This window comes from Hevea brasiliensis, chromosome 9 (assembly GCF_030052815.1).
Source record: "Hevea brasiliensis isolate MT/VB/25A 57/8 chromosome 9, ASM3005281v1, whole genome shotgun sequence".
Classification (NCBI taxonomy): domain Eukaryota; kingdom Viridiplantae; phylum Streptophyta; class Magnoliopsida; order Malpighiales; family Euphorbiaceae; genus Hevea; species Hevea brasiliensis.
In genome coordinates this window covers 28510582-28522212 of record NC_079501.1, presented here as the reverse complement: position 1 = coordinate 28522212, position 11631 = coordinate 28510582, and positions in this window count along the sequence as shown.

Below are 11631 nucleotides of genomic sequence, written 5' to 3'. Positions count from 1 at the left end.
CGAATTTCCGGACCCGTCGGGTATATCCCTGATCTCTGTTGATAAATGAAGTGAACTAGCATTAGATCTTTTCTTACCAGTTTTATTGCCGATCTCCTTTTCGGAAGATTAAGAGCTAAAGTTTTGGTTCGGTTTAACGAGGGTTCCGATCTTAAGTTTTCAAGTTAAATTTTCAATTTTAATCAAGTCCCGTTCAGCATTTCTTCCCCACCGATCTCATGCTTATTGTGCTTTCCGATCTCTTATACTTAGATTAATAATTGCATTTAGATACTTAGGCAATTCAGAGATTTTCCGATCACATCCATTCATTGAACAAAAGAGACATTCCATTTCATTTCATTTTTTTTGTACAAGCTATTCGGCTGGGGGATCACCCCCAGCCTGATTTACATTTTGCTCACTCTCTCTCTCACCCTCGGCTTCCTCCTTCTTGTCCTCATCGCCGCCTCAGTGGCAGTCGGCCATCCAGAGAAGTCCTCTTGAGTAGCGCTCGGAGTTCAGCCAAGAGGTCCTTGTGAGCATTCACATAGGCTCGGCTATTCCGCCACCATCTCTTCGTCTCTCTCCTTGACTCCTCGTCTTTCTCCTTAAGCTCCTCATCCTTCGCCTTGAGTTCCTCTATAAGTTGAGCGACTGGCGGCCGTTGGCGTGAAGCGCTGGACTTCCCAAGAGCACGGTCCCTCTCGGCCAAAATATGATTACATTCGGCCAGCCTGTCTTCATGGAACTTTGCCCGTCCCTCGACTTGAGATATATAATCCCGAGCGGATGAGAGTTGGGATCGGAGGGAAGCCACTTCCTCATTCTTCTTCTCGATCTCCTTACCCAGACGCTGAATCTTTTCCCGAACCATGGTCTGGTTCACCAGACACTCCACGCTCGTGCTCATGGATCGAGTCAAGATATCATCGAGACCATTCGGGATAGCTGTCCCGATCCTCTGAAGAAGATGGTAGACCCGGGACTTTGGCAAAATCGGGGTTCTCTCTATGATCGGTTATTCTTCAAGGAGTCGATCAGTATTTGAGCGCCACGAGAAGAGGTCCTCCCAGAAGCTTGAGTAGGCCCCCTTTCTGTGCTTGGAACAATTGGGAGAGGTGGAGGCTGCTCTTCCGTTCTAGGAGGAGATCGGACAGCTTCTGAGGTCGGCGGACCCAAAGGTTGAGGCGGGTCTCTTTGTATCTCCCCAGGCTCATGACCGGGTGTTCGAAGCATTTCCGAACGCTTCATCTCCTTTACTTTCCGGGAGATCTCTCTTTCCTTCTTCCGCTTCCTAGAACCCTCACCGCCCGCCATACCTGCACAAAGAAAAGGTTAGTGAGATCGCTAAGGTCATGAGAACTGAGATATAGAAAATACCAATGTCGAGGTCAGAGAGCGGAAGTTCGCGGTCTTGGCCGGTGAGCAATTGAATAGTCCAATGGTGCAGCTCGGCAGTCACCGCATCCAAACAAGAATACTTTTGAGTGGCGGCCTGACTCTTCAGATCCATCACTATTAAGCTTTCCTCCTGACTCAGGGTAATGTGCCTCGGAAGCAAGGGCCCCTGGTACCACCAGCTACGGGAGAAGTCCTCAAAGCAGCTCGGATCTTTGCTCCTCAGAATGAAGAAACGGTTCTTCCAATTCTTAAGGGATGAGGGCAGATCGGAAAAGAGCCCGCAATGAGGCTTCGCCTGAAAGAACCAGTGTTCGTCATCCTTTCGGCGAGTTAGTCTGTGCAGCTCGGCGAACACTTTAGCCGTAGGTCTGATTCCCTTAGATCGGCATAGACCTCGGAAGGCTACCAAGATCCGCCACGAGTTAGGGTGAATTTGAGCAATGCACGCTCGGTGAAGTTTTAGGACCTCCTTATAGAAATCGTCTAGAGGGAACCTCAGACCGGCCTTTAACTGTTCCTCGTACACCATAACCATGTCATTCTCTTCAAAGGAGTGATCGACACGAAGATCGCCGTGGCACTTGATTAGCTCGTACGAATCAGGCCGAATATTATATTCTTGGCTAAACGATTGCAGATCGGATTCTCGAAGAACCGACGGTAGCTCGTCTATAGGGAGAGTCTCTCTCCCTGAAGAAGGTGCGAGCCTTGATGGTATGACCCGCCCCCGAGTTGGAGCGGAGGCCCTGGGAGGTTCTTGTTGAACGCTTGGCCCGACTGCCTCTTCTTCATCAGACGATGACCACGAGAACTGAATGGAAGGAGGGCTCGCCGCTCTCTGACCTTCGGCACCGCTCATTTTCAAAAGAAATAAAGAACTTAAACAAAAAAGAAGATCAAAGCCCTTACCGGAGTCTGATCGGTGTCAGAAGAACTTGAGAAAACGAGAGAACTTCGAAGTTGTGAGCAGGGGATTGAAAATGGAATGAGAGAACAACTGGCTAACCCTCCCACCCCTATTTATACTAGTCCGAGCATTTAATGCTCGCGAGGTTCTAGGCAACGCATCGATTGGTGGGACTCGACAGCTGTTCAGACACTTCTCTCAAATATTCGAATGTTCTGAGATCGGTTAATTGGAGATCGGCATAATAAGTTGAATATTTTGATCAGTTAAGTGTCATTCAGGTAAAGAACCAGATCGGATAATCACATTAGAGATCGAAAATAATCAATGCAAAAATAATAATAAGATGATAATCGACAAAATGAAGTCTTTATTTCCAAAAGTTCGGATTACATCATTTGGGCGATCTCTAGGGATCGGATTATGATAAAGGTCTAATTACATCATTTGGGCGATCTCTAGAGATCTGATTACATTGAAGGATTACATCATTTGGGCGATCTCTAGAGACCGGTGGAACATCCTATCTAAAGGACCTATGTCAAAGCCTAGTCTCGTGGCTGAATCAAAAGAGGTGTTTGATCAGGAGACCGGCTATTGACATCGGATAGATGTACAGCTCAGATGGGGTGACTATGACTCCCATGAAGATGAGAGACATCGTCACCGATGTTACCACTCGAAACCGACCCGCTGTCGGAACACCCAATGTGGAGGAAAGACGCTGTCGGAACACCCAATGTGGTAAGAAGCCGAATAAACTCACATGAGCGACTCGAGACCGGCACGATCAAGGTTTGCAATCCAGATCGGTCAATTGATCCAGTTCTCTCACCGTCATCAGACAAGGTTATTCGATCACCGGGATCGTAAATTTTCAGTCGGTGAGTAAAAAGGTCCATCGGAAAGGGATCAAAAGCCACAGTCTTAGCCGGAATTACTGCCGGAACAGTTAAAACAAGTAAGAAGGAAGAGAGGAGAATCAGATGAAGGAAATGTCTCTGTTGTCAGGGGTATATATAGGGGGAAAACGAGCATTTATTGCTAAGCAGAAAACGAAGCGGACGCTTCGGGAATCGAGGGACAATTAATGCTTTGACCAGACCGGACCTGAAGAAGGGAAAAGATCGGAATAGTAGATCGGAAGGTGGGAGACCAGCATGAAAGGTCGGAAAGAACATGTGAAAGAGATCAGAAAGAGGAGGGATCGGTAGGCAAAAAGAATAAGACAAATCCCAATAACCGTCGTCAGAATCAGAGCCGAGGTAGTTAAGGCGTTGCAAACGAGATCTCCACCGCACGCCTAAGAATCGCCTTAATCTTGACAGTGCTGTGGTATGTCATGACAGTCCTGTACATTCCAATCTCCACCGTTGATCCCACTTGTAAGGACAAACCCGGAACCCTTAGATCAAGAGAGAAGACGACAATACCAGCGTCTTTCGCTCTTAGCCCTCAGATCGTTCCGGACAAGGAAATTTGGACCGTCAGATGGAAAGAAGAAAAGGACAAATATTATGAAGAGTGATCTCAACCATTCATTTTGATTCTCTTTAATTCCTGAACCTCCGATCATGTCCTTCGAAATCTTGACCCTTCACGAAGAGCACCCGATTCCTATAAATACCTGCATAAAAACTGTTCAAAGGACGGACGGAAAAATAGACAAGAGGCTGTTATTATAGCAGAGGAACTCTGAAAGTTCATTTAGTTTGTTACTCTGCTACTTAGAAGTGTCGATTAAAAAGACTTTTGAAACTAGTTTTCTGAAGTGTTTTCTTGAAGAGATTCGAATCGGAACTCTACATTTCCAGTTTGTTCATTATCTGGTCATACTCTCACTTTCTGCCTTTTATCATCTCTGTTTTCACTGTCCAAGCTCAACTTCATATCACTCGGTTCTTTCTATCTTGATCTGATCGCATTTTAGCTAAGTACCCTCCAGTTCACGAAGAACACCACCCTCAGGCCAATCAATCCGTTGCCTTATCACCATTCGACACCCCATAGTTATTTCAATAAAATTGGCTCCTTACAGGTAAGAGCTCAGTTTTATTAAGTGCCTATATTTACTTTCCGCATTTTCTTTGTTCTTCTTACATCTGTGACTTTCTTCAAGATTACTTTTGCACAAACGATCCCTAAAGAATGACACTCCCAAATCATCTCTTTAGTGATCAGTTCATTTTTATTAATCTTTATCATTTCTGAAAGCAAGTTTTCTAACTCCTAGTAGTATGTAAATGGTTGGGTAAACGTAGGTAACTGCAACTTAGAGGTCTCTTTTAAAAGAAAAAACATGAATAACACGTCAGGAAGATAGCCAAACTATTAGGCTGACGTAAACAGCAATTCGGCAAGATGTCATAAAGCGAAATAGAACCAAAGTAAACAAAACAGGATAGATCAGATGTTAATAGATTTGGTAAAATGACTACATGAAAAGGTCAGTGAATCAAGTCTAGTGTTCCCCGTTCAGTCACAGGGTATCCAGAAACCTTATCCCCAGCATTTTTGAATGCCAGAATTCTTAGTTTTAGGTTCTTGGGACCCGTAGCTGTGGTTAAATTTTTAAAGGTCGGAAAAGTCTTTGTCCGAGTCCCGTCAAAATAGAAGAGGTCGGAAGAGTACTTATCCTATCCTTGCCTAAAAGTTTTAAATCAACAGTTAAAGGAGATCAGAGGAGAGTTCTTATCTGGTCTCCAACCCGAAATCCCAATAAAAGAAGATCGGAGGAGAGTTCTTATCCGGTCTCCAATCCAAAAATCACAATACTCTTAAAGGAGATCGGAGGAGGGTTCTTATCCGGTTTCCAATCCAAAATTTTAATGAACCATTAAAGGAGATCGGAGGAGAGTTCTTATCCAATCTCCGATCCAAAATTTTTAATACATATTTAAAGGGATCGGAGGAGAGTTCTTATCCTGTCTCCAATTCAAAACCCCAATAAATATTCAAAAGAGATCGGAGGAGAGTTCTTATCCGATCTCCAAATCAAATTTTAATAAATATGCAGAATAATCTCGCAAGCAAAAGACATAACTCAACTTCAACTCACTAAGGTTGTCTCATTTACTTATGTATCTGGGTAATCCAAATGGTGAGAAAGCAAATATTCCCCTATATCAGAAGGGTAACATATTCATTCGAGCCTTCCTAATTATCAAATTTGAAAGTGTAAAGTTAAATCTACTTACCCTTGTTAAGGGACGAGGTGAGGTGCCTAACACCTTCCCCACCCGTTTACGGACCCCGAACCTAGAATCTCTGTCTTGAAGTGGTTTCATTTTTAATTTATTTCCCCAAATGGTTTTCTTTAGTTTCCCTCAAAACTAAGGTGGCGACTCCTCACTCTTTCCCACTTCGGTGAGTGATCGCCCAGGCGACCGCAAAATCCCATTGCGACAATTGGTACTTGCAAATTGTTTGTATTTATTAAATATAAGTATTGTATGTTGAACTTGCATGTCGGTACTTGTGTTTCTTGCTTGACTATTGTTGCTTGGGAATGCTCATTTGATTATGTCCCTTTTATTTGTAGAGATGGCATCAAAGCCTCTTCTGGTTCACAAGTATCAATTAGTACCTAAGTACTTGCCACCTCGTAGGTATCTACAGCTCCACAGGTACCAATTCCCCTGTTGCAATACCTCAATATCTGCATTTAAGTACCAGCACTAAGTGCAAGTACTTTTGTCACTTCTGTGCCTGCCGAATGAATCTTGCTATATTTTATATTATGTGTTTCCCTTCCAGGTTACATTGATTATTGTGTTGGAAATTGACTAAATATTGAAAAGCCAATTTTTTGAATGTTTATATTGTAGAGGAGACTGTCAAAATCTTTGATAACTAAGTACCTTTGCTGACTCATAGGTGTCTCTACAAGTATCCGGAACCGGATACCACTACTGGTAGTTTTTGTAGGTGCTTAGCCTTCATCCGCTCTTGTTAAAATTCCTATAAGTACTTGCAATCTCCAAAAACCATTGTACACTTGAAGAGCTAATTTCCTCAGGTGCCTTTCATAAGTGCCTAACTTCATTTCTTTATTTTTATTTTTGTAGAGAATGTAAGTGTAGGTCTTTGGCGCTTCCTCGTCAAGTGCCGGTATTAAATACTGGGGAATTGTCTATCCGGCCTTGTTCCAGAACTACTTATTGGCTCCAAGCTTCATCCAAGAAATTTTTTGCATGTTGTAGCTGCTATATCTTGATTTAATAAATTTAGCAAACATGTAAATATTTAGATATTTGTTGAAAAATAAGCCGTATTTCAGCTTTTTATTTATTAATGAAAGTGGCCATGAAGCCTACTTATCACATTATTCCTCTATTTATTTTGTGCAAGTGGTAGCAATGCCTACTCAATTACACTTTAGCCATTATGTTGGCTTTGTCTATTCTATCTTTTGCAGGGTCCTTAGGAAAATCTGTAAAGTCGACTATTTGAGGCTATGGGTCGGCCTTGGCTATTTTATGCTTAGTGTTATCCCATCAATATTCTATAAGGCGCTACAACTTTGGACTTACAGAATCGTGTCATTAAAACTGCTATCTTAAGGATCGAAGCAACATGAATTATCATATGGGGAACTTGGACCGGGGAAGCATTAATTTCTCTAATACTACCCTTTGGGGGAATTTTAGACTCATGCCTCCCGAGTTCTCTAATACTCTTAGAAGTCAAGTTTGGCTCCTCCGACCTGAGGAACTGATCATTAGAAGCCATAGGAACTTATAGATTAAAATTTCCCTCTATCACCTACAAGATTGAATTTGGCTTGTTCAGAGACTTGTCAATTGGAGTTATAATGTTAAGAACCTAGACTATAAGAGCATCGGTTCCCATGATGATAATGTGACCATTGCCCCTCGAGCTAAAGGCCACCTAGGGAGTCTACGCCTGCTGAAGGGCTGGTACCATATGAGGACCTGCAACTATCTTTACATTATAAATAATAGAGTAAGTGACCAGGTTAGTGTTACTAAAAACTTGGGTGGAAATAACTATCACGATCCGATTTTATGGGCCAAACCGGCACTAAGTCTTGGGTTGGCTTAAAGCCCCTGAAGACTATAGTAAGCATTACTATTCACTAACCCATAACCAGAGCCAAAGTCAAGGCCTAACACATAAAAATAAAATAAAATAATAAAACATATTATATTTCAAATTTGGGGAGTCCACTCAATCCAAACATAATACAACGATATGGGGAGCCTAGCTCAACCCTAATATCCAATACATTTAACTCATTAAATACCATTTATCATATCTAAATAACATGTTATTTGTTAGTGTCACAGCGGAGTTCTAAGAATAAAATCAAATAAATAGATAATTAAATAAACAATTAAATATAGTAGAACTACTAACATCATCACAACCTGCGAAGAAAAATGCAAGTCAAACTCTGTAAAAAAGAATGCTTCTCTTATAACCTGAGAAAAATATATTGAACAGAAGTAAGCATTCAATCTCGATTTTTCATATCTATAAGGATTGGGTTTCAGCGAGACCAGCTCAAGTAGCTACTACTCATCCAATCCATATCCATATATAGGTTAGACTGGGCATGCCAAAAATTATTTGGTAATTTTTGGAGAAAAACATTGGAAATTGGTGTAGAATAGTGGAAATTGATGTAGAATGATATTTTGATACTATAGCAGATGTGTCCCACCAAGCGTACCAAAAATTGTTCCTTTTCAGGCATACCAAATACTGAGTACATCACTTGGGATTGTGCTCTGACTTCTTAGATCAAACAATTATGGGAACAGACTCTACTGTATGCAACTTTGTCAATCTCACGAATAATAAGTAATTAAAGGCAAGTGAACTGGAATTGAATGTTTTGATCACTTAAAAAGAAGCACAATACTTAAAATTAAATGCAAGAGCTCTGGTTGAGTTGTTGCTATTGTTTAATATTGTTTTGGGGAGGAGGGGAGGGCTTTGTTGTTTTGCAGTTACTGCCCAATGCTTGAAACCGCTTGAAACTGCTGTTAACTCCCTTTTTTAAGATAACTATCCAATAACCACCATTAATTTAATTATTAATTATCTCAAGTCACAGATTAATTAAATTAAGAAATAAAATTAATTAAATTAATTTCACAAAAGGTAATTTAATTAATTCTTAGGGCTAAAAATAATTAATAAATAAAATGATTATTTTTTGTGTAAACAAATATTAATTAAATTACTAATTAAACTTTATATTCTTCAATGTAACATATATGGTGACAATAGGATATAATTTAAAAAAATTAAAAAATATGTAATTCAATTGATAATTTAATTAGTATAAGATATAATTAAAAGAATCAAAAGTACATATTTTTAAAATTATTTATTTTTTAATTTTTAATTTAATATATCAGTCTGTTTTTATTTTTTATATTCATAATAGGTTTTATAACATTTAATTTTATTACTTAAATTTTAAAATAATTCCATTAATATATCATATGTATTTTTATGAATAAAAAATGGGCACAATTAATATAAACTCTATCTCATATGAAAACAAAATTTATAACTGTTAGCTCAAACATGCAGTTATTATATATATTTTAATTAATTTTGTACAAATTGCAATATAAATATTAATATAATAGTTGTGGAGATCATTTTTAAATGAAATCAAGCTTATAATAGATACACCCATAAAAAATATTATAAATATAGATACATATAAAGTATTATTTTGATCACTAAATTTAAATCCTAACTCTGTCATTGTTTAGGGATCTAAGTATATGCTTTGTTGGGCATTGTGAAATTAAGGCTAGGGTTCTTCATTTAATGGCATCTTTAATCAGAAATGGTAGAAAATAAGGCCCCCAATGTCTAAAAGCAATGAAAGGGAGGAGATTTCAGTTGGTTCAAGTGGCAGTAGTGAGCATATCCTTTATAGACATGACATACCTACTATTATTTACATATCATTCACTCAAGGCAACCCAAGGAGAAGATTTTGGACGTTTCCCAATTGGAAGGTAAGGGTTTGTGAGCACATGCAAATTATACATCATAATTTTTGTACTTTATCATTGAACATTGTGAAATATATTATTGTAGAATGAGTCAAGTTGTGGATTCTTCTAATGAATAAACCTAGATGTTTCATCTCATGAGAACGTTGTGCTTGATATGCTATTTAAGAAGATAGATGATTTGAATTTGATGTTAGTGGAAAATTTGCAAGCTGAAAGAGATGTGTACATTCAGTTACAAGGAAGCAATGGATAAGGCTGCAACAGTTAATGAGATGTTGGCAAAGAGCAAACATGAAAATGTGACAATGCTGGACCAGCTGAACAACAAAATGTTGGAGAATAAAAGCATAGAAATGGAAAGGAGGTTCTTTAAAAGTGTTGCTCTGCTATTTGTATTGATGATGTTGTTTATGAGTTTGGTTATGTTCAAATATGAGAAAACAACAACCCTATTTCTACCTTAAACTATGAGTTAGTTAATAGATAATAGGTTAGTTAATAGTTATATTAAGTTGTATTAATCTTATTTGGAATGAAAGTAACATTCCCCTTATGGTTATTAAATTAGTTTGTCTTAACAGCCTGTCTTAGTAAGTGTAATTGTAAATATTTTGTGATTGGATTAAGCATAGTGTATGTCATGCGAGAAATGGAAGCTTGGTTGACCAATATAGGCATTGGCTAGTCACTAACCATTATCAACAAATTGTCATTTCTCTACATGGTTGCATTCTTTGATACAAAGTAAGTTGTTGAACACATTAATAGGATTGATAACCATCCTTAAAACTAAAATTGATATATTTCATTTCATTTGTGGGTAAACCATGTATAAAAGTTAATGACCTTTAAACATGCATTATCCACATTTTACAAAGTGTGCCTATGCATTATTTACATTAGCAACTATGAACACAAAAAGTGCCTATTCCAACTATGAACACTTCCATAAGTGTGTCTATACCCAATATTAAAAGCAAAAAGTTTGTATACCTACTATGTACACCATTAAGTATATATATATATATATATATATATATATATATATATATATATATATATATATATATATATATATATATATATATATATATATATATATACCCATTATCAACAGCAAAAAGTGCCACAAAATATAAGTTCCTAAATGATAACTATCCCATTAACTGCAACATGCTTCAATTTTGACTTGCATCTTCAATTTTGTATCTCTATTTGTCTTGTATGCCTTGTAGATTAATAAGCTCTAACATGGTATTCACATAGGTCAATTTCTTACACATTACGAATTAGGCCAAGAATGGGCTGAAAAGCATGTTGGGCATATGAAAGAAAGGGAATTGGGCTATTCTAATGGAAATAAGCTTAATGTAATGAATTTGAAAAGAACCAGAACTAATAAAGGCTCAATATTGAAATCCTTATTTAAGTAGCTTGGTGGGTTTTGGAATAATGCATGGGATTCAAGAAAGACCCATTGGCATCTGACAGCCTAATGGAGTCCAAGATTGGCATGTAGTATTTTGTTGAGTGTCCTAGTTATTTAATGTTTCCTAATCTTTCTTTTATTTTAAGTATTCTAGTTGTTTTATAATTCCTAATTTCCTTATGTTTAGATTTTTCTTTTCCCAATAAGCTTATTATTTCTTTTTCGAGTAGGATTATAAATTAAACTAACCACTTTACATGACTTATATATTTAGTGGTCTTGCCATCGTCGACTTCTGTGGCTTCATTAATCTTGTTGTTGATCAAAGTTACTACAAGTGAATTTCGCCTCCTGCTTACAAGTACAAGTCACAATTATGGGTAAACACTCTTAGCACCCTCACTAATCTCCCTTCGTGAGTCGATTTCAAAAAGCAACAGTATTTACACAAACCCATTGCAAAGGAGAATGAGGAGGAGTGAAATATAAAAATGACCATGTTTTTCTTTCCTCCCAAAATGGTGAATTTAATCCACTAACTATGAGTTTATCTATGGTTAGTTAGGTGGTTCTCATAATTAAAATATAATAAAGTTTGTTGACCAGGCTATCACATCAACGCCAAAATTCTCCAATTTTAATCCCTGGTTGAAATAAACATTAAACTTTTAAATTGAGTCAAAATTGATAAAAGAAAATGGTTAAAGTTGACAAATTATGTAAAAATTTATTTTTTTTTAAACTGAATTAAGATTAAGATAATTGTAAATTTGTGTATATTAATGTCTTTTTTCCTCATATTCGTTTAAGGTTTTCATTTATTAAATTAAAAAAAAATAATTCAAGGGGAACATAACTCTTTTTTTAAATATCAGAATAGAAAGAAACTGCTTAACACAAGAAAA